This window comes from Carassius carassius, chromosome 22 (genome assembly GCF_963082965.1).
Source record: "Carassius carassius chromosome 22, fCarCar2.1, whole genome shotgun sequence".
In the NCBI taxonomy this organism is placed as follows: Eukaryota; Metazoa; Chordata; class Actinopteri; order Cypriniformes; family Cyprinidae; genus Carassius; species Carassius carassius.
In genome coordinates this window covers 28,409,410-28,432,019 of record NC_081776.1, presented here as the reverse complement: position 1 = coordinate 28,432,019, position 22,610 = coordinate 28,409,410, and the positions used below count along the sequence as shown (strand labels likewise).

General features: G+C 36.2%; 1 protein-coding gene, 1 long non-coding RNA gene and 1 pseudogene across 2 annotated transcripts in view; 2 read left to right on the top strand and 1 right to left on the bottom strand.

Moving 5' to 3' along the window:
• Positions 1-22,610, bottom strand: part of LOC132099196 (tripartite motif-containing protein 16-like) — a 332,267-nt gene that overhangs the window by 275,177 nt on the left and 34,480 nt on the right. The window lies entirely within an intron of this gene.
• LOC132099210 (uncharacterized) lies at positions 962-4,109 on the top strand. The gene is made up of 3 exons (XR_009423066.1): positions 962-1,333; positions 1,486-1,571; positions 3,456-4,109. It is a non-coding gene; the product is annotated as an uncharacterized LOC132099210 (long non-coding RNA).
• On the top strand, positions 9,545-14,396 carry LOC132099269 (interferon-induced very large GTPase 1-like; annotated as a pseudogene).

Sequence of the window (22,610 nt, the reverse complement as noted above, 5' to 3'; positions counted from 1 at the left end):
AAAGTCATTTAACTAAATAGGTTAAGTAAAAAGTAATTTACCTCAGGAAAACGCACCGCTGGGGATGTCACTCAAAGTGGAGTCAGGCTGTGCGCGCGGTGGGCACAGACCCCGGCTTATATAAGCCCGCTGCCCGGTTTCGCGGGCTTGGCACGCGAGTAAGAATTTAAGTTTTAAGAAAAAAAAAAAAATATATATATATATATATATTTTTTTTTTTATGTACAATGATATAATGACACACTGCGTTAACTTTGCATTAAAAATAATAATAATGATAATAGTGTTTTCCTATTATATTCAAAGCAATGGTGTTACCAAAAATATAAGACATATAATTTTTTGTTTTGTTTTAATTCTTTCTTTTCCTCCCAGTCTGAGAGTTCCTCTTTGTTAAATATAATTGGGCAAACCCATAGGTGGCGATGTACGCGCGCGAGTCGCCAATGAGCCAAGGGAGGAAGAAGTCGTCAGAGCAAGTTGTGGTGGAGTGATGGTTGAGAGGTAAAGTACGAAAGGTGGAAATGTATAGTTTTATGATAGTATGTTTGCCATTGGTGGGATTGTTGAAAGATTTTTAATAGTTTACTAATTTTAAACAGTTTACCCGATCATATGTTGAAGCAACGCATTTTGCAACCAACCGCGGTGCACGTTCAGTTAGCAACAAACATAACATTTGATCCCAAATCAACTCCGATACACGTCACGTTAAACGCATAGCAAAATTTAAAAAATCAAATATTATTTTATGCTCTATAATTGTTAGAAATGTAAATGTATGCAATACTATAAATCCATAAAATTCCAAACCCTTGTGACCTAAAGACATGCATGTGCACATTATGCAGAAAGTTTTTCGCTCAGCCTTGTGCAATATAGAGAATAATCATAATAATAATGATATTTATTGCCTTTTGCTATGAAAGGGACATTTTCTTGAACATTTCTTAATGAAGACATTGTAATTTAAAAATAAAAACTAGCATCCTGCATCTTTGATTGCCAGATTCATCATAACACGCATAAATATAAACAAAAAGACTCAAGATATAGCTCTTTAAAAAACCTGTGTGTGTGATAATGTCATATAGTTAGTTAAAAATTGCTTTGATTTATAGGGATTTAATTTAGTGACTTTACCATTTGTTTTAATGATGTTTATTTACAGTGCAATCTATTCTGCTTACCCGACTCATGCAGACTTCTGTCCTGATGTTTGGCTGTAGTCCTTCCATCATCCACTCTTCTGCAACCGGTCTATTTATGGAGACCACCATGATCTAATCTATACAGATCTAGTTGTCTCTTCTCCCACAAACTCCTCTTTCAGGTATATATTTTTTGTTGTTGTTGTTTCAACAACGTTGACTGTATTTTTGTATACCAAAACAACTAGGGGGTGTCGACAAACTTCCATTGAGTACCATTAGACCACTCAAGAAGAATTACCTCACATAACCAAGATTTAATGTTGTAAAGCAGATTTTGAGCGGATCTCCTTCATTCTGCCGCCAGCTCACCAGAACCTCAGGGTGCACCAGCTGTGGATATTACAGGCCAAACTTTGGGTGAGGATCTTTCTCCCACTGTTCACCACCAAACCTCTTCCTATATGTAAACAGTTGTTTCGCACACTGTTGTCTATATTTGAATGGTTAATTTTTAGGCTGCAACCAATAATCTTAATCAAATAATGTTTTAGATTAATTTGATAAAATGTCACATTTTTTTTTCTTTATATATTAAAAAGGCAAGTTATTCCACAACATTTCCAGTCTTCAGAGAATGCAAATTGAAGAACAAATATGTTTGGAATGTAGGATATGTGATAGACCATGAAAAAAATAAAACATAAATTATAAAATAAAGTTTGTCCGGAGTTGAAAAGCAGAAGCCAGTTTAACCTAATTAATTATTTTTTTTTTAAAAAGTAAAGAAAACAAAAGGACAAACTTTTACTACTCATAGGTAGGCTATGTTCACACCTTCACTGTTTGGGAGTAACAACCGCATCTACTTACAGATGTGAGTCTCAATGTTCTCTACACACAACTGCTTACAATAGTGTTTCGATTGCTGTCTGTGTGAACAAGTAACTAAAGTCAAGCAGTATTTAAATTGTATTTATTTACAGAGGTATATGAAGTCACACTTGTCTGTTTGTGAAGATGTTGTGCAGCGCAAATCCATGAATGAATGTTCTGAAGTGAGTTAAACTTCAACAGATATCCCCTGCTCAGGGAGTAGGGAGCAATGAACACTTTGTAGGGACCATGTCAATGGGAACACAGGTTATGCACAGAGCTCTCTTCTAACAAGCTGATTATCTGAATCAAAAAGAGAGACTTACAAAATATGTGGAGCTGGTGGGCACGAGGACTGGAATTGAGAACCGCTGCTCTAATTAAAGCAAAGTAGTATAGTAAAGTATTATCAAAGATGGCGACATCCATACAACTAAAAGTCTTATCACAGTTGATAAGAAAATGCTTCAGTAAAGAAATATTGTTTGCAGTTTGCTCTGACAGATGCTTTGACAGATGTGTGTGGACCTGAGTCATGTTTCTCCAGAGCACAACTTACATTTGATGGTAGAGTCCTTGTCTCATTTTGGAAATAACTGAAGAGAATAGGAGTGCAATGATTCTGACTAAAATTTACATTGTACTAAAATATTTATTTTAAATGTAGGTTTAATATTCTATGTTATATTTATGAGAGCATTAAATGGGGTATACATGTAATTACTACAGTTACTACTCGTAAAACAATTGCTATGTTAATTTACTATATTCAGAATATACGTGTATATTAACATGAATAGATGTTCCCCATAACAGTGAACATTTAATGGGTGTTTTGTTTTTAGGATTTTTAATATGTTTTATGCTTTAAAATGGCAAGCAAAGAGTTTTTTGTTTTACAATGTCATGTTTGTATTTTAACCCTTTTTTGGCTAATGTGTAGCACAACTTACATAAATACATTCACTATATTTGTTTTCTTTGACTTCAGTTTTCACATTGTTTGGAGGACATAATTGGGCAGGATGTAGGGGCCCACAGTTTGGGCACACATATTCAGTTCAGCTTTGGGTTTGTTGCTCTTTGCTATTTAATGTATGGTAGTCAGAACTTTGTTCAGTTTTATTCATTACTGTCAGCTTTCACAGCAATACTGCTAAATGAGCAATTATCTCTATCAAACATGGACCTTAAAGGGATGGTTCACCCAAAAACATTATTCAAATAAATATTGTGGCAATCATGTTCATGAATCTGATTTCAGGGGCACAGCTGTGTAGTATCTAGTAAAGAGGTTGCTGACAGTATTGTGCGCATTGTACATGATGTTCACTGCCCAGTATTGTATTATTGTTTACAAAGTTTTCAGTAACATTATTTCCTTATAAAATGCTTTAACATTTTTTTTCCTCTTCTTTTCTCCACCAGACACCCTAGGACAACATCCTTAGCACAGATCTACCTATAGCCCTCCATCATTCCCACATCCATCTTGCAACAGTTTCATGAAGTGCAGTCCATAACCAGTTCACGGTCTACACCTTGTCCATTGCAAATGTTATGGATTATTCTAATAGAGATCTTTCTATTATTTTTTTGAGACTGTTATTATGTACTCTGTTATGTTGTGAATAAAGTCAACCCCCCCCCCCCCTCGATGCTTTCAGCAGTTAATACATTAAAGTGTGTCCTTAATGTTTTATTATTTAAAGATTGTTTTAAAGTTTATTACAGGCTCAGTTTATTTTTTTTTTTCACTAGAAAATAAAGTGTTGTATTACCTGTCATAATCAAGTATGAGACTTTTGTCAGTATCATTAATTCTGAGGCAATATGAATCAAATTAACATTTGTATAGGGTTTTCATCCGAAGGCTTCTTCCTCATTCAGTTAAACATCAAGGGTTTTCTTTGCCTTTGTCACCTTTAACTTTCTCATTGGAAATTGTGAGCATCATTATTTGGAAGAAAATAAGAATATGAAAATGGCTTTGGATTTCAATGTATTGCATGGAATCAAAGAACCACACAAACCTTTGACCTTCATACAGACATGGTATAAATTAAAGTGTTACTCAAATTATCAAGCTTGTAATGTTAAAAATACACTTGACTGCTGTCTAGAAATTCTAAACAGCAGTCAAGTGTGGTAGGCTACAAGGTTTAATTTGTGCTTTCTACAAGATGACAGATAAGTAATATTAACCAATGATATCGCAAGTAAAATTACAGTTAGCTTGAAACGAGTCACTTTAAATAAGAAACTGGGCTGACATTTTTTGCATGTATTTTTGTCTACGGAGGGATCAAGCAAACAAAGGTTGTGCATGATCGGCTGCAAAAGATAGTTCGTGTGTTTATAGTTATGGTTGTATTTGTATTTGATTATAAATACATGTGTCTAGTTGGACGCGAGCGGCGCGATGCAACGCAATAAGATAATCACTGATATCGCCTACACACAAGCGGGCGAATTGACAAATCCCCGTCAGGAAAATGATTCCTCGTTATATTTCTGGCATAGCTCTTTGCAACAACGGTCGCGTCTGTGTGACATGGTAGTGCTTCAAAAACTCTAGTTTTCCTCATTTATCTGCTTGCTCCGATCGGCGCTGCGTGGCAGCACGTAATTTCAAATGTTGAAGATTCATCGTATAGACGTAAAGAAGACGACTCATTAACAGCTAAAAACATTCGATCGAATGCGATGTTCACCAGATGCTACGATCTTTCAAAGACGTCTCCGCGACATACTTGTGCTATCTGGGTATGTACATGATTGTGTTTTTGAGAAAAAAAATATTATGCATGGTTAGTGAAAAACTAAAAATGTTAAAACGCTTGAATAAGGCAAAAAAACACATAAAGAACAATGGTTCCCGGGATTTTTGAGAACTGGAGCTTGTAGCCTAGAATTTTTCTTTCTAAATGATGTGAAAATCATCTTGTTTACTCACTCACAGAAAACAATATATTGATTTAAATTTTCTAAGACACTTTTTGTTGGTAAAAGTCATATGCGAGTAGGCGTCAACTACCATGAATATCATTGTGATTTACACCTGAGAAGACAAAGGCCTGCATAATGAGCTGCATAATGAGCTGCATAATGAGCCATTCAGTCATCTGTGCCACTGAGAGGAAGGAGTTACAAGAGAGAATGTGAGAACAAAATAAATCTGTATAATTTTATGTTTGTAGTTTATTAAGAATATATTTAATTATCCCACAACATAATTTAATATCCACTTGGGGCAGCAGTTAAACAGTTTATTAGAAACAATCAAAGCTGACTTTCAAACAAATTGTTTGGCATCCTTACTCCAGTCACACAATCCTTCAGAAATCCTTTTAACAATCTTATTTTCTACAAAAAAAAAAAAAAAAAAAAAACGTTTGTTGTTATTATTATTATCATTATTATTAATGTTGAAAAGAGCTGAGAATATTTTTCTGGGTTTTTAGGGGGAATAAATGGAAAGAAAAGCATTGTTTTTACATTTGTTACAGTTATCTATTTGTTACATTTATATTATTTACATCAAGCTTTCGAAGGGTATAGTGTTGTATATTGTTATTGAAACTTCATAATGTTTCACTTGATTATACATTTAGTCAGGAATTATAATTTGGAAAAAGTCTAACTAGTAAAACGTTTACACGTTATGTGAAAACTAGTACAAGTATATAAATAAATAAAAAGAGACTTACTCATGTTTATGATCTCTGCTGAATAGAGGACTTCATTCTTTTTTTTCTGAGGAAATCCATTTCTCAAATCCTCAACCACATCACATCTTTTTGGGGTGAATTATGTGTTATTCCTCTCATCGCGAAGCAAACAGTAAAATAAAAAAAACTTGAATAGTCTCGCTGCTTTTTCTTCTGTTATGGGCGTATTCAAGCTGCGCGCTTCAGTTTGAATCTGAATAGCGCGTTCGGCGCGGGGGCGTGGTCACATTAGATATAATGAAGGGAGACATGAAAAACAGACATCGCGTTGTTTTCATATGGATTACTTTATCACAGAATATCTGTTTTCGGCGGCACTTGTTTAGTTTAAAAATAGACATGTCAAGCTTTCTATAGATATCTCTCTCATGTATTTTCGTTGAGTATTCACGGAGTTACAGTTCATTTTAATGACGTGTTTGTAAAAGAAGATCAGTGCAGACAAAGGCTGCAGACAGCACACCTTGTTTGTTATCTTTATTTTATAAGTGCACAAAGTTTTGTTGTTATTATGTCTGTATCCAAAAAAAAGTAGACCCTTTACAGATTCGATTGATGTATTGCTCTTATCTGTACGATTAAAACTGAAAGTGTAATTTAAGTTCTTTTCGGGGTTATCAGGAGAAAATGACTCAAAACGCGTATATGCGTTAATCGACTCCAATTAAAGTCAATCAAGTTTTTGTTTTAACTTTCCAATCAGAATCAAAGCTCGGACTGACCATTCTTTCAATTAATTCAGAGAATATTTTTTAAAGTCAGAGCTTCAGAGCCAAACTGTTTACAGCATTTGCTCTCTTCTGTTTCATTATTTCTATCAGGGCTGAGCAAGTTACCTAACTTGTCAGTCATATTTCTAAACCAAAAAGATATTGAGGCGGCGATCTTACCAACAGCACTTGACTTCTGCGTGATGAAACTGCAAAGTATATTCCAGAATTTCCATATACTGGTCCAATCCAATCAGGGTCATGAAAACTAAATTGTAGCTCTTTCGGGGTTGTTCCTGATGCATCCCAGATCAATCAATACTTTCCCTTTGCATATATCCCTATATCTTTATAGGTGCACATATGAATTATCACTATTTATTTATTTTTAAACACTAATTTAGGATACTCTGTTCCCTAACCACTAACCTGGCTTATTTCTAAGCTCGAGGCGCCCCTGTCTGTAATGGTGGATGATCGAGAGTTGGAAGAGCGAGTTATGACTAGAACCCCCGTCTAGCGTCTTACATTCTTCTCGGGATTTTCCATACCCCTACTTTGGCTTACCCGGCCATAAATGCACTGCCCTTTACGGCCTCTCGTGCTTTTCGACTCTCTGTTCTTGACCCAGCACTGCCTATTTACGGCCCTACGTGTCCCTTGTCCCTCGGTGCTTGACCCAGCACTGCCCTTTACGGGTTCACATGCCTGTTAAAAATGAGTTTTTGTCCCTCCCTGGACTGTGCACACCTAGAAAAAATTCAAGTCTCTCTCTAAGACCTATAGGTGTGCACTTTTACCCCCTGTAACTGTACACATCTTTAAATATATCTTATCCTAAGACCTACCAATGTGCACTTGTACCCCTTTTACTTACAAGTTTACTTCATTTACAGGTGTACCGTGACACCAATTTACCTACTCCACCCCGGAGCTGGCATCTACCCCCTCACGTCTGAGTGAGTCTATCATACTCCATTGGTTATTGGAGGATCTTCTATTTCTGGTCTGTTAAACGCATTAGCCATTTTGCAACGAGCCTTCAGCGCGTACTGAGTGAGCGAGCGCCTTACTCTGTAGTGGAAAACGTAGGTTTTAAGAACATGTTTAATGTAATTGAGCCCCGTTACAATATTCCTTCACGAGCCCATTTCAGACAGACCGTAATTCCTGCTTTGTTCCAAAAAACATAAGCCCTATAGAGAACCAATTGAGTAAAAACACACTCAATATAAAGAGTTATAGAGTTCCATATAAAAAGTTACATCTTTGTATTTGTTCATAACTAATATAACATTTTCATTTTTTTATAAGGAGCTGTTTTTGTTTTATACAGTATGCTGCTAAGAAAACACCATAGAAGATGGGTAAAGAATAGCTCCATCATTGTTCAATGTAAAAAAAAAACAAAAAAAACCATACTTTGTTAGTTTTAATAAATAAAACATTTTTTAAAAATCAAGGAAATTTATCTGCCAACTTTTTCTTTTTGCTGTATCTAAAACGTACCGAACCGTACCGAACCGAACCGTGACACCAGTGTATTGTATCGAACCGAACCGTGAATTTTGTGAACCGTTACACCCCTAGTCAATACATAAGTCAACAAACTTCTGATTGATTCCAAAACCTAGATAAACTCTCCAAAGACATATATCTGATACGCTGGACACTGGCAGGTGATCGTTTGTCCTGGGACTGTCTGAGCTTCTCCCTGTACAGACAGATACTAACACACATACACAGAGAAATTATCTAAAATTCAAGGCTTTCTAGCACTGGCGAGTGTCTTACGGTTGGATACACACACATAATATGTGGACATTAATCTTGAGGAAAAGCAAAATAAAGGGTAGAACAGGATTCTTTAATATCTCATAAGCGCACATAAGGTCACAGATTTCACTCTTGCCATAACTTGATTAATAGTCAAACAAGAAATCATGTAATAATATAATTAATATCAGTATGAAGGATAAGGCAACTCGGCATCCACTCCTTCAATAGTACTGAAACTGCTCTCCTTAGAGTTACAAGTGACCTGCTCTTATCATCTGATCGTGGTTGTATCTTTCTATTAGTTTTATTGGATCTTAGTGCTGTGTTTGACACTATTGATCACAACATTCTTTTGCATAGACTTGAACACTTTGTTGGCATTAATGGAAGTGCATTAGCATGGTTTAAATCATACTTATATGACCGTCATCAATTCGTAGTGAAAGAGGTATCATATCGATCACAAGTGCAGTATGGAGTACCTCAAAGCTCAGTACTAGGGCTGCTACTCTTCACGCTTTATATGTTACCCTTGGGAGATATCATCAGGAAACATGGTGTTAGCTTTCACTGTTATGCTGATGATACTCAGCTCTATATTTCTTTGTGGCCCGGTGAAACACACCAATTAAAAAAAATAATTGAATGCATAGTCGATATAAAAAACTTGATGACAAGTAATTTCTTGTCTGCTAAATTCAGAGAAAACAGAGGTGTTAATTATAGGACCTAAAAACTCTGCATGTATTAACATAGAACACTAAAATACATAATTTGTATTTTAAATACATTATGCCGTTACATGTATTTCGTTACTCCCCAGCCCTGATTATATTGGACTAACATGGTGAACTTAATAAATAAAGCATACTTTCAAGAAAACAATCCAATAATTACTATTGCAACAATCAGAACTGGATTTTTCTTTTCTATTAAAGCAAACAACAAAAAATCAAGAGAGGCATTACCATCAGAAAGTGAGTACAAGGCTAAATTACTTTAATATATAATTTTCTAGTTCTAAGAACATTCCATTGTATTATGGATCATTTTTACAATGAAAAAATATGCTATAAATTTCTAATGCAGACATTGTAAATTTCATTTAGCTTAAGTTTTACTCTTTTAGTTCTTAAAAATGTGGCTTAGTTATCCTTTAAGTTGACTAGTTTTACTAGTTTGAGTGGTATTTAAGCTTTGGCTCAGTAAAGACAACCGGTATGTTTTACATTGTATTTTGCAAAAATATTTGATTTGTTCCCTTGTTTCAGTGTTTACTGTAGGCAATAATTCTCAAATGGAACAAGATGATAGTAAGGTGATACATTTTATTACATACTGAAGTAAAGTTGTAATGGGTTCCAAAATCAGACATAATAATAATAATTATAATAATATTTCTTTATTTTAGCAGAATGAAGATGAGCCTGGAGAAGGAGGACAAGAACCAGACCAATATGAAGATGAGGAAATCATTAAACAGAAAAACATTAAAAAGCTCTTTGACAGACTAAATCTCAGGGGTAAATTGAAATCACAAAACGTTCTACAGGTAACATCACTGTCATTGCAGTGGCATGTACCCTGTGAGGAGAAGAACTTGGTGCAAACATTCATACAAAGACTCATTATGATGGACTACAGAGCAAGATATATCCCAATAAAAGAAACCAGTGAGGTGCAACATACAAAAAGGAAAACAGGCTTAACTACAGAACAGGGTGATGCTTTTGAGAACATTTTCAAGAGATCGGCACCTGTTGATGAAGTGAATATAAGACAACCCATTCACCCAATGGACATCCAGATGGAAGTGTTTAACTTTGCAGATAATTTCCTTCGTCAACTCATAGTAACAAAACTCTCACAGTGTCAGTTTGCTCTTCCTCTGCTTGTGCCCAATGCATTCACCCAAGAGATTGAATTTCTCCTGTGGACCTTCCGTCAAATCAAGAAGAGCTGGAAATTACTTGAAAGAAACATCAGCAAAAACCAAACAATCTATCAGGCTAAGACACCTATGGTTGCATTTTTCAGATTTTCAGCAATTTCTACATCCAAATCTCAATTAATGAACAGCCTTATCAATGAACGGCATGACACTTTCTTTCATAGACACTGCCGTGGAAGCAGCAAATGCCGTCTACTGATGGATGGAGTCGTTGAGATAGCCTGGTACTGCCCTTCTGGAGAGAAAACGGACAAATTCACAGACTGTGTTGCATTTTGTAATCTTCATGGTGATGCTCAAGCTAATGAGACACAGCTGCAAATTCTGACTGAAAAGTCCTCAGTAAATGTAGTGCTTCTACCAAATCTTGATAAGGGTGACAAAACTATGACAATAGTGGAAAAACTCTATAAGAGCACAAAGCCTCTCATTTGCCTTCTGACTGAAGACAGTTCAGGCATAGTAGAAATGCAGAAAGGCAAATATAAAATTGGTTTAAAAGATAGAAATAAATCTGATGTGTCTGAAGAACTTAGAGAAACTCTCAATGAGTGCCTCTCTAAAACAAAGTTCTTTTTTAAGCTTGATGATTTGGTAAATTTTGTAGAAATTAATGTGGATGAGAATGATGATGACTGCAGGCATGGAAACAAAACAGCAAAAAAGATAATGACTTTATTAGAAAAAATGGAACTGTCCAAAATTAAAGAAACCTTTCTGCCTTGTCAGGGAAAGCTGTGGCACGACTGGTGTCTCAAGAACAAAGAACTCCATCGACCTCAAGGGAGCAACATTGAAATACACAATAGCCAAAAACAAACAGAAATGTACAAAATACGGGAGAAGCAGAAAGCATCTGGCCTCAGTATGTTCATGAAGTTGTTTATTGAAAAACTCAATTCCAGAAATCCTAACGAGAAGATGTATTTCCTTAAATGGCTTGGAATCCTCCTAGATGAGTGCACTTGTGAAGATCTCTCCATACTTCATCATAAATATGATGAAAAATGGTCAAAAGTGCTGGATTTGAAAAAGAAACATGATAAATCTGACCAACTAATAGTAGAACAATCACAGCTAGAGAAGCTGTCTGAAAAATTGAATGCAGCAACATTTGGCTTGGAGCACATTATAAGAGAGATTGGCCAGATATATGAATCAGAAGTATCTGTGAAGAATAAAGGATCTGGATGTAAACTAGATTTAAGATCTCTCCCACGGTTTGCTGCAGATCTCATGATCTCCGGATATCCAATGGAGCTGATGGATGGTGATGCTGCTCATGTTCCTCTGATTTGGGTTCAAGCTGTTTTAGATGAACTTATCAAAATGCTGGGAGACCAGAGAGTCTTTGTGTTGTCAGTTTTGGGGATTCAGAGCACTGGCAAATCCACTTTACTCAACGCCATGTTTGGACTGCAGTTTGCAGTCAGTGCTGGTAGATGCACCAGAGGAGCCTTTATGCAGCTGGTCAAGGTTTCAGAAGAACTGAAAACAGAGTTAAATTTTGCCTACTTTCTTATTGTCGATACTGAAGGACTCCGTGCTCTAGAATTGGCCGGCAGGTCAACAAGACATCATGATAATGAAATGGCAACATTTGTTGTTGGTCTTGGAAACATGACTCTGATAAACATCTTTGGTGAGAATCCAGCTGAGATGCATGACATCCTTCAGATTGTTGTTCAAGCATTCCTGAGAATGAAGAAGGTGCGACTGAACCCCAGCTGTATGTTTGTGCATCAGAACGTTGGAGACATTACAGCGGGTGAGAAGAACATGGTAGGGAAAAGGCGCTTGCAAGAAAAACTAGATGAGATGACTCAACTGGCTGCTAAAGAAGAAGTCTGTGATGCAGAGTATTTCAGTGATGTCATTAAATTTGATATAAAGAATGATGTGAGGTACTTTGCCCAGCTCTGGGAGGGCAGCCCACCCATGGCACCACCCAATCCATGTTACAGTGAAAATGTGCAGGAGCTTAAGAGCACTATTCTCTCCCATGCCTCAAAAAGTAAAGGTGTCACACTGGCACAATTCAAGGTTCGTATTGGTGACCTCTGGAACGCTCTTCTGAATGAAAATTTTGTTTTCAGCTTCAAGAACACTTTGGAGATTGCAGTGTACAGAAAACTGGAAGAGGAGTATGCAAAATGGACCTGGAGTCTCAGAAGTTCCATGCTGGAAATTGAAGACAAATACCACAATAGAATCAACAACAGGCAACTGCATAAAGTTGATAGCAGAGACTTGGAAGAGGAGATGGCAAAGACCAATGAAGAGGTGAAAAGGTCCATGAAGCTTTATTTTGAAGAACACAGAGAAAAGGAAATGTTGATTCAGTGGAGATCTACATTTCAAGAGAAAATCAGACATCTTCACTGGGAGCTTGTGAAGGATACAAAAAGAAAGCTAGAGCACATAATCTACCAAAGAGAAACTCTCTCTAAATTGGATGGAGAGAAAACTCTGCATGAGCGAAAACTCCTTGAGAAGAGCAAAGAGTTTGCATTCAGTCTCAAACAAAAAGGTCTTGATGAGAATGAACTAAAGGCAAAGTTTGATTCTGTGTGGGAAATGTGGGTCTCTGATTTGGCAGGGGATGTTCGACCATTTGAAGAAATTAACATAAAAAATGATATAATTACAATTTTAACTGAAATTCATGAAGAGAGGCTTGTGCACGAAAGATTAAATAAATACGACAGCATAGATAAAATAACTGACTTCATCATATGTAAATCCTATAAAAAGAATCTGGAACAAAGTTTTTCCAACACAACCATTCAGCCTTCCACCAGAAGAACAATAATCTATAAAACAATTGTTGCACAGCATTACTCGTGAAACCGAGAACCAGGTGAAGTCGAAATCAGTTGCAAAAATGGGCTACAACACAAGTTACATTCAAGAAATTGCACAACTAGTAAAAGTGAAAGTAGGAGACCACAAGTGTATAAACGCACAATATGAATTCAAGAAAGAGTTCACAGTTGATCTGACAATCAGTGCGTGTAAATGGGCAGGTGAAAAGTTTGCAGAGATCCATCAGGAGTTCAGGGAAGCAAACGATCCCTTAATTTATTTAGAGAAAAAGAAACCGGAATACTACCATGTTTTCTGGGGATTCTGCAAAGGTGCAACATCTGCTGCAGTATTTGGAGCCTTGATTTGTAGTGAGCTGAAAATCCCCATTCTTCAGAGTGTCTACAACAAGACCGCAAATGATCTAGCAGGAGAGATGCGGACAAATATTCCAGCTTTCAAAGGCAACAGGTCAAACCTGGAGAAACACATTCTGAAAGCTCTAGCAGAGGAGGAGGATTTTTATAAGTTCATTCAGTACATTCATTATCCCAGGGAACACTTTGAAGAATTTATTAAAGCTGAAGTGAAAGCATATATAACAGAGGAAAACTCCTCAGCACTTACAATGATTAAAGAGAACATCAGACACAAGGAGCAATATGTCATCACAGCTGCTGAAACAGCAACAACTAAAGTATTGAGTAAAGGTGGAGATGCCAATATGTGGCTGGAGATTTTCTCAGACTGTCTGAAAGACGAGCTTGAATACAGTAAAGAACATCTCACTGGCAATTGCTGTCAGGACATCACTGACTTTGAACTTCTAAGGGACGTTGTAAAAAGAAAACTTTGTCCCATCACAGAAGAGTTGAACAGATACTTAAATAAACCTTCAGATATCAAAATGAAAAAGTTCAGGAAACCACCAGATGAAATTTTGATTGAACATTTCTGCCAATGCTGCTGGGTCAGTTGTCCCTTCTGTAAAGTTGTCTGTATTAACACAATGGAGGACCATCCTGGAGATCATATTGCTCCCTTCCATCGTAACTGTGGGATGAGTGGGATGATTTACAGAGGTACAAATAATCTTTGCTTGGCTTTCTGCACATCTTCAGTGGCAAGCAACAGTAAATCTTTTTTCCCAAATCTTAAATCAGATGAGACAGTTTTATGGAAGGAGTACAGAACAGCAGGTCCAGAGTTTGCAAACTGGTGCATCACACCTGATCTCTCAGAGCTGCCATACTGGAAGTGGTTTGTGTGTCGATTCCAGTCTGATTTGGAAAAGTACTATAATAAAACCTTTAAGGGATGTGGTAAAATTCCAGATGATTGGAGATCCTACACAAAAGAACAAGCTTTGGAGGTTTTGGATAAATACCTGTAATTTGGGAAACTTAAATCTTCGACTATATATAGAGATTTAAAAATCACAAACATTGTCCATGTATAAACTTTTAAATGTAATAGGGACACTTTCAAGTAATATGTGATATATAATGTTCAAGTCATATTGGTTGATATAATATAGATTCACTTATTATTAACTACAAGCTTTTACAACTTTTGGGTCTTTATAGCACAGGTAAAGTGGAGTGTCAGATTTGACAAACTTTTAAGTTTTAGGTTTTAAACTTTTAATTCTGACTAGCAATAATTCTTTAGATTTGTTGATATTGTGTCAGCCTGTAATGGGGTGAACGAGACGTGATATGTGCGGATCCATATGCAAGGCTTTATTTGCAAGAAATGGTCATATAACAGGCATGGGTCAAATAATGGCAAACAGGTATAACGTGGGCAAGACACAAGATTAGTCCAGTAAACCGGCGTGGTCAATCTCCGGTGAACAATGTCCAAACAGTACAATCCAAATGGGTAATCCAGGCGAGAGGTAAACAGTATCTAAACAGAATGAGATGAGAGGAGAAATCCAAGACTTGCAAAATCATTCGGGATTGGAATCATTGTAGGTGTAGGTGTTCAGTATTTTCCTATGTGATTTTCTAAATTATTATTATACAAATGATAGACTGTGAAAGTGTGAATTAATTTACTTTTAGTCTTTCACTGGCTACAACATTTTAGTTTCCTTCATTAAGATAATTTGAAAACATTATTTTGTCTGCTTCTTATAGCTATATTTCTACTGACATTTTTGTTGGCATTGTTCTACTTTTATGAAAATATACTGTACACTAATTTTAAGAAAGAGTCTTTATTAAGGATGCTTCCTGTAAAAAGAACTGAAACAACTGAAGAATCCTAGATACATATGTTTACATGTGCTCTCTAATTAATCTTTTAAAGAGGTGTGTCACTACACCAATAATAAAAAATGTAGAAAGCCATATATGTATACTATAATGCTCTGATAAATTGTATAAATAAGCATGCACATACATAAAAATTTCAAGCTAAAAATAGACTTATCTCTATTTTAAAGAATATGGAAATAAAATCTATAATTATGTTACTATCATGTCCCTAAAGCAAATCATTCATTTTAAACAAGTATTCAACATTTAAGTTGACAATTTATAAAACACATCATTCTCTTCATTTAAAGAATGTGGTAATAAAATATAGAATCATATACAGGTGCCCAGCCAACATTTGTATGTGGGGCCCATATGGGTTTGAAATTAGCTGAAAAATGGGACCCATGTAGGATTGTCCATGGTTTACATAATGGCTTCATGTTAATTGCCCAGATGGATTTCATGTAGGATTGCACTTGGTACTAGGCGGTACCCAAGTGGGCAACATGCACAAGAGCCATCTCGGTCCCAGCTTTAACCCAGTTGACATTTGTATGTGGGGTCCATGTGGTTTTGAAATGGGCTGAAAAATTGTTTCTGTATGGGATTGCCCGCGGGTTCCCATGTTTATTGACCAGGTGGATTTCATGTAGGATTGCACTTTGTACTAGCCAGGACCCAAGTGGGCAACATGCACATGACCCAGCTCAGTTCCAGCTGTCAATATTTGTATGTGGAAACCATGTGGGTTTGAAATGGGCTCTGTATGGGATTGTCTGCCGGTTCAATAATGGCCCCATACCAACTGCCCACATTGATTTCATATAGAACGGCACAGTTGGGCCCCCTACTGGGCAAAATTCATAAGACCCATCGTGGTCCCAGCCTTAGTTTTTGTTTTTTTTGTGGGTACTACAAGGTTACTACATGGGCAAAATAACTGAATAATGGGCTGTAAGTGGGTTTGTCCAGAGGTTCCATGTTGGCCCCAGCAACTTACTCACAGGACTGTAGGTGGGGCCTAAGTAGGAATCATATGCATGTGGCCCAACTTGGGATCATCTGGGTTCCATCTAAATGAGAAGCAACACCACACAAACAAGTAGTAGAGAACACAGTGAGACTGAAATATGTTCAAATCAATATGTTCATATCCAGCTTTATTTAACTAACCATCATGTAATGTTTATGTCACAATGGCAAAAAAACTATTTTAGAACCAGCCATGAGTGTTTGGGAAAGCTGTCAACCCACCAAATTTGAGAAAACGATTGTCAGAAAAAAATACAAGTACTACAACAGCTAGATGTAGCAACTTATAACCTTTTCAGTCAAATTTAAACTGCAGCCATCTTTTAGTGTATTCTTGATGCCCTTTGTCCTCCTCTGTCTCTTGCTCCAGTGAACCATTTGGACAGTGCCCTCTCAAGCTTCTTGCTGGTTGACCTTTGATTTCAGGGGGTTGTTCTTAAGAGCCTCAGCAAAAACAAATGAATTTTTAATACAAACTAATTAATATTATAAATAGGGATGGTCTCAGGGCTTGACATTAACTTTTTTGCTCTCCAGCCAATGTTGCTAGTGGTTTTCCAAAGTTACTAGCCACACAGCATTTTTACTAGCCACATTTTTGTTGTTGTGAAATTACTGGTTAAAAGTTGACTATGGCATGCTAAAATTTACTTGAACTAGATGTACAACCCTTTTAAATGTAAAACCACTATAAAAAACCCAAATCAAGACTACATAAATGTATAACAATACAGGTCATTATCATTAGCTCTGATAAGGTTGTGTTTAAAGCTTTTTTAAATAAAACCATGTATTAAGATAAAGACATAAAAAGTAGCTTCTTATTGCATAATAAATGTGGTGCATGGGTGTAGAAGATTAATAAAAAAGAAAAAAAAAACTAAACAAAATAAAACCTTTAGCATTAGAAACACTGTCTGTTTAAATATCAGAATCAGACTCAGAATTACTTTATTGAACCACACTGAGAAATTCTTTGTTACAGATTGCAATGGAAAGTAGGTTAGTCTCGAAACCTCACAAAAAATGCATGCCATGGTTCGGACAAAGTTGCTTTTATCTTCATTAATATTTGAGGGGAACATTCCTCTCATCATAAAGAACACATTTCAGTTTAAACAACAAATTTTTGTGCTCAGGTGTCACCGAACGCAAACACAAACAGGGAGATCCAGTAGCAGTGTTTATTGGGTTATCTTGAATCCTAACTTCCAGGTGAGCAGTCTGAAACAAGAAACATGAACAAAAAACCAGGGAACACGAAAAACCGGGTGACATAAACCAAGGACTTCATAACAATGACAGAAACAACAGGGTATTTAAAGGCATGTGTAAACAATGTAAGTGGGGACAGCTGTGTGCAATGAACAGTGATGCGTAATGACAAAGGCTAGTGTGAAAACAGTTTCTGAATTGGGGTGACAATATGGGGAAGTGAGACCTCTAGTGGACACCCAGGGATACAAGAACCAGACACTGTGACATCAGGCCCTAATAATTACTACTGGTTGGGTTAGGTTAATGACCTGCTGTATTCATGAATATTAATCAGGTTTTGTGCATTCGCTTGAACTGATTTGTTGAAATCAAAATAGGGATGATAATAGGTAAGCGAAGCCAATGAGATTGCCGCTTGCGCATTAACTCCACCCACTACCGGAAATTAATTTTATATTTTAGAACACTCAATAGGGCAAATAGTCTAAATAGTTTTCCACACTTTGTTCTCTTTTTTCCTCATAGTTTTTCCAGACGTGAAAATTACTTAAGTGAAATACTTTTACTCTGCAGGAACCGGTGACCCAATGGAATTCATGTTGTTTTACATAATCCTCTAAAATTATAACGCAGTGACAAGTGTGCAAAGTAGCTAAATGAGTTTATGTATGAAATAAGCACATAATAAAATAGCAGTGTTGCAGTTGCCTTTTTTCATGCATTTCCTGGAAATTACTTAAATCAATTTCCATATTTATAAATTACATAGAAACCCTTACTGTTTTAATTTAGATACTTAAATATCTATTTATTGGATCCCGAAAGGTCCCCAAGCTGGGAGTCGAACTCACGTTGCTCGAATCACCACATCTCAAAGCACTGCCTATACAATGAAATTGGCGCCGACTGTTAGATGATGTTTAAATAGGCTAAATGTTATAATCATAAAAAATAAAAATAATAATAATAACATTTTAGTTAAACACATGTTCAGTGATAACTATGAAAAAAAAAGAAATAAAAAAGGCTGTAAAACCATAAATCAAATACTGTTCGAAGTTCTGGTTCAAGCCCCGCCTACTTCCAGGTTTATCCGAATACAGATACAGATCCGAATAATTTTGTGATTGTAACAGATACAAATACAGATACAAATACTGGCTTAAGTGCACACCCCTAATTTAGAAAAATACTTATATTTTAGTACTGGCTACCTTTTTATTTTAAGATTTTTTTGAATTATAGCTTTTCCTGAAATTTGACAATTTTGTAGCAGAGAATATTTAATCACTTAGGTGTAGTGGTACAGAACAAAAGGTATAGAACAATCTTCTGCAATGGAAGAAACAATTGTATTACTTTTCATTTCTTCAATCTTGCACTTCAATCAATCAATGGAAAAAGAAACATTGGAGGAATTCTTAATTTTGTGTAAGAAACTTAGTGGCAATGTATAAAGTGTCTTAAAAACAACAAAGATTTTCTGTTACAAAACAAAAGATCAGTTACAAAACATTATAAACAGTATGATCTGACATTTATAAAACTTGTTTTTAAAGGTAATGGAAGTAGAACATTTTCAATACAATTTACAATACTATTGTCATTACACAAGCAAGTACAGGACATTTTTAAAATGAAAAAGTCTCTTTCAGTTTCTAAGAAGTGCCCATGAAGAAAAAAAATCACCTTCGGTCTGCACAACACTTGAAACTGCTCACATCTTAAATGTGAAGATTTTGTAATTGAGCGCACCAATACACTAGTGTGTCCGATTATGACTGAATGCAAACACACTACCTCTGTTCAGTCTTCAACGAGCATGACCTCGCTGGGTCGAGCTCTTTCTCGCAGCAGGTGAAGTCAGTCTGATGAGTTTCAGTCACAGAAATCTCTCAGCCAGAGCGCCACGGGTCAGAGCAGGAGGTTCTCCAGCAGATTACCTACATTCTTCTAAATATCTTCCTTTGTGTTATACAGAAGGAAGAAACTCAAAGGTTTGGAACAACATTACAAGTGAGTAGGTAATGACAACATTTTCATATTTTGGTCCAACTATATATTTAGCATGAACTACTACATGAACTACTACTACTACATTTTTTTTAGAACATTTAGAATTAATTATCAAAAGCAACAAAAAGACTACGCATTTTTGAAATGCATGAAAAATTATTTGAATTTTGTTAGATACACATTCTACTGCTTTTCCAGAAATGCCTGTATAAGTGTATCTAAATATTTCTGTGAAGAACTCATCTGTAACATGATTTCATCATGCCGTCTCTGGGTAGCTTCATCAGATGCCTGGAAGAAATTCAGGAGTTCGTGGTGACCACTGCTCCTTTTCTTCCTATGACGACTGGCATATTGTCATACCACGATCCCAGTACAACTGGTTATCATGAAAAAATGCTATACAGAGAGATAAAAACGTGCAATGTCACAAATCAAACCATTTCTCGTCTAAAGGTGCACAAATGTTAGGATTTTTTTTTGTTGTAATTCATTAACTTGCTGCTTATAACAAGATTAATGATGATCATGATAAATGACCGTTTCTAGGATGAATAAACATTGAAATTCAATTAAAATTTACCATGAACTACAGATGTTACAGATTCCGCCATGTTTCTCACTGACACGCCCCCAACTCGTACAGATTGGGGCTTAAAGAAAATCCCGAGCTCCCCACTGGTATTTACGACATTGTGGTGGCGTTCATGTGCATTCAACTCGTAAATACGATCTATACGAGCTGACTTGAACGCACCATATTGTAGTACACTCAAAAAAAATAATGCACTTTAAAACTGTATCATATGACCCTTTTAGGATACGTTTACACGTGGGCAGCTATTTTCATAAACGTACATTTCAACCGCTCTGGTTTCAAAAATAACATTGTGCACACGTCAGTTTTCAGAACAAATTTCATTTACACATGCCCATGTATATTTACCATTTATTTATATAAAATTACAGTAGAACATCGACTGGGAGACGTGCCAAAGTAAATATGCCGACATACTGACCCTCTTTTTAGAGCACTACCCCAACACATCTACCAATGATTTTCCTCATCAAAAGGAGGACATTACCCATGTGTCCTCACAACCAAGCTTAAGGCAGGGTGAAATACAGAGGTGATGTGGACACAGGCTGTAGGTCTGGGCATGGAAGAGTAGTCCTGTATTTTGAAATGTATTTTGAAATGTATTTTGACATCCTGATTATGACACCATGGCACCACCAGTACAACCAGTGAAGGACAGGAGAGATCTTTTAAACGTATGTATACAATTGTCGTTAGTAGCCTAGTTACCTGTAACGTTATGTCTGACCTCATCAGACAGATACGTTTGTGATGTGGTGTGATACGTTTGTTTCATTGTGGCCTACTTATTTCTACATTAATTTGTTGTAAAGGTTTTTTGATGTTTTGTTGTTAGAACATGGTTTATTATGCAAACCTACAAACCTAGTAAGTATTATTGAAATGTGTTTTTGTGTATGTAAGAGAGAGAGAGAGAGACTGAGTGAGATACAGAGACACTATCTTGTATCCTATCTTGGCTTGCCCCTAGGAAGAGGTAAATGTCAATGAAAGCTAGAATTTAGAACTCCACACTAAACATTCTAGAGAAATTCTACAGCTCCCAGTCCTATTACTAAGCTCTTAATATTAAGAGCTGTTACTCTTATGGCATTTGCTTTTTAAGTGAATACTAGAATAGAATGGAAAAGTAATGTTTCTAACACTGGATTTTTTTACTGCAAATTATGCTGTAGTAATAAATTTTGTTCTGATCTGCTAAGTAAAGGCCTTTCAAGGGAACTTCGTACTGCGTCCTCTAGGGGGCACAATGGGAAACAGTATACCCACACCGCCATGCCGAGGGGAGTGCATGCCAGAATCATGGCGAGCACTAAGTACCAACTCCATAATTTCCATGGGAGTTGCCCCTGGGACTTTTAGACGGCTGTTTGTGACAGTACCCCTTACGGCCAAGGGCCTAAGCTACATACCCAACTTGATTGCTAGGGCCTCGGCCCGGGGTAAAGCTGAAGGCTTGGAATCCGGAAAGATTCCTTTAACCTGTTAACCTGACCCCCCATTATGGGACTCACAGCTGAAAGTGCTCCACATAACTTATAATTGTAACAGTTTCCTACTTCAGTGTGTTACAAACATAATTGTCTTTGGAAAGAAGACCCTTTGGGCTTTATGCTCAAAAATATTAAAAGTTATAGACACTGAAGTGCCTTGAATTTTTTTTTTACCACACTTAAATATTTTTTATTTGATATAAAAATACATGAAATGAGTCCTGGAGCAATCTAGAAAAGTAATGGGTTGAAAGCCACATGTCTCATGAGTTTCTATTTAAAATCTGAATAAGAAATCATGAAAAATGAGACTCCTGCTAAAATTTTTATGAGACTATGTCTAAACCCCCCCCCCCCCCCAAAATATAAAAAAACTGTATTGAAGGCTTCTACAAACTATATAGTCATTAAACATACAACTGCATAGCTTTTTCAATTATAAAACAATAGATAGAAACTTAGATATCATATAAGTGATTTATTTGAGCACTAGAAAAATACAATAAGAAAAAGAAGAATAATAAGAAAAATAATAAAAGATTTAACTTTGTTTTGCCAATTACAGAAAATCCTGAGATTGCTAGCAATGCAGCATTTACAATGAATTACGATGCAAATAAGTGCTGATGGCCACTTATACAGATGGTAATAACACAAATGCGCAATAAAGTAAATAATCCACTCTCTCTATTCATATAGACGCATTCACTTTGATAGCCGTGATCATACAGTAATAGCGAGCTGATTTGGGCTGATTTGCACTCAAACAGATTGTAATCATGCAGATACATTCACATTCAACATAAAACACACTCTCACATATATAAAAACTGTTGAAAAATAAAAGAAACAAAGAAAAAGGCGATCGCTATAAGTTCCCGCCTCCATCAGCTGACAGGTGCATCAGAGCGCGTCACGAGCCATCAGGAGAGAGTGCCAAAATTTTTAAATATACTATCTTTCGTCTTTTTTTTATCCAT